The sequence below is a fragment of the Pteropus vampyrus genome, unplaced genomic scaffold (assembly GCF_000151845.1).
Source record: "Pteropus vampyrus isolate Shadow unplaced genomic scaffold, Pvam_2.0 Scaffold231, whole genome shotgun sequence".
In the NCBI taxonomy this organism is placed as follows: Eukaryota; Metazoa; Chordata; class Mammalia; order Chiroptera; family Pteropodidae; genus Pteropus; species Pteropus vampyrus.
The window spans coordinates 46,641-48,811 of NW_011889012.1; positions in this window are offsets into that span (position 1 = coordinate 46,641).

Here is a 2,171-nt window from a genome sequence, read left to right on the forward strand (position 1 = left end):
GCGGAGCCTGGCGGCGCCTCTGCCTGGAAAAGCGCGCGGGCTCAGAGGGGCGCGGGGGCCGGTGGCGTCGCGTCTGTCCCGCGTCCTTCTCGTCCTTCTGACCCCCCGCTACCCCAGGTCCCTGGGGCTCGAAGGCCGCCGCAGGACCCCATTACACAGCCTCCAAGGGCTCCGGCGGAGAATTTGCTCCCGCCGCCTCCCGGTAATCCAGACTTTCCTTCCCTCAGCCCGCCTAATAAACCGCCTGGTGGAGCTGATTCACACTGAAGTGTGAGTGACTGATCGCCCCGTGCCTCTGGGGAGTCTGCGACGCTTATTCTGGGGAAGAGTGAAGTGTCAGAGCTCAGAGCGGGTGGGAGAGTTGGGGGTTGGGGATGGCCTCCCACATGTGGGTCGGGCCCCTCCCAGCTCTTTCCTGCTGCTCTGGGCCCTGGCTCCCCCTGGTGAAGCGCGCTGACAGTTGGCTCCCCCTGGGGGTGCTGAGAGGGCCTGAGCCTGCTGCAGTGTGCCAGCCTGGAGCCCACTCTGCCACTCTGTGTGGCCCTGAGCACTGCACATCCTCTCCCTGTGCCTTGGTTTGCTCATCCGTCAACACTGGTGACATCCGTGCCAGTCGGCTGGATGGTCATGCTAAGTAAAGCGCCTCTCGGAAGTGGCCCTGGCCACGGGATGTGTGGCGGCTGGGGTTGCCTGCCATGTGGACCAGCCGGGGTGATCTTGCTGACGAGGCAGGTAACCAGGCCCAGCAGAAAGGGCTCAGGAAATGTCACTTGCCCTGATGGGGATGATGAAGTGTGTAGAATTTTTTCGTGACGATCTGAGCGCCGGGTGGCATGGCAAGCCCTGGAGTGGGAGCAGGGTTCCAGGTTTAAGCATGGTCTGACGCTGACTCAGGGTGACCCTGGGTCAGTCCCCTGTCCTCTCTGCCCCATGCTCTGCAAGACCACAGGAGAGGGCTGGGCTCCCCCTCCTGTCTCTGTCCCCACTGTGTCCTTTACCTAGAGCACCCATGCAGAGAACCCCTGGGGGCCAAGGGGTCCAGGAGGTGGACCAGGAGGCCAGGGTGGGGCCTCTGAGGGGTGAAGACTGTCTAACTCCCCCACCAAATACTTGGCTCTGTGCCCTTTGTTGGGGCGTACCCTGGGCAGAGGAGGCAGGCCAGTCCCTGTCAGTAATCTGGAAGAGGGGTGCTGATAGAGGGCCTGGTCTTTTGGGGGAGATCCTCGGGCCTATGAAGTCAGGGAGGAGCCACCAAGGAGGCTGGCCCGGGAGAGGCGGAAGGAGGGCGGACAGGCTCCGCATCTGCCGTGGCCCTTCCTGTGCACAGGACAGAGGGGGGTGGTGCTGGGTCAGTCCCCATCGTCCCCCACGTGTGTGCGCACACGCACGCGAGCCTGCAGGTGGGAGCCTGAGGGGCACAGGGGCACCGGGTGGCACAGCCGTGGTCACAGAAGGCCTGGGTTTGGACCCTGCTGCCACCGTCTGCCAGCCGTGTGACCTCGTCCAGGACGTGTCACACCGCTGAGCCCTGGTTTCTTCGTCTGCACAGCGGGGGTAGTGAACCCCTTTCTATCTCAGGAGTGGCTGTGAGTGTCCAAGGGGCTGGTGGTGGCGTGTGGTTGGTGTTCAGTGACTGAGTCACTGGAGCTGCTTTCCCTGGCCTTTGGGGCTGGAGAGCAGGGCTGTGGGGCCACCTCTGCTTGGGGGGCGGGGCTGGGGCCAGGTCTGGAGAAGTCTGGGGCAAAGGGCAGGCTCCCAGGTCCCTGTCCACTTGGGTCTCGTGGCAAAGGCTTGAGTCCATCAGGAGTGGCCAGGTTTGCGGAGCCACCTGGGTCCTCCTGGCTTTTGTCCTTGAAGCTCTGTTGTGGGACACCAAGGGTCAGTGACTGTCAGGCCCTGCCCTCCCCTCACTGGCTGGCTAGTAGGTGGCCTCAGTAAGCCCCGGGCACACGCATATGTGGCTCTTTACTAACCTAGGGTAGCGTGGTCAGCACTGGGCAGCCTGGCTGAGGGAGGTGGCCCACAGGTGGCTGGTGAATGCTGGGTTTGCAATCAGGATGAGGGCTCCTTGAGCCGTGGTGGACAGCCGTGGAACTAGGGACAGACTGAGCCAAAGGCTGGCAGTGGGGAGGGTGGCAGACCAGTTAGACCAGAGTGGCATGGCGTGCGCC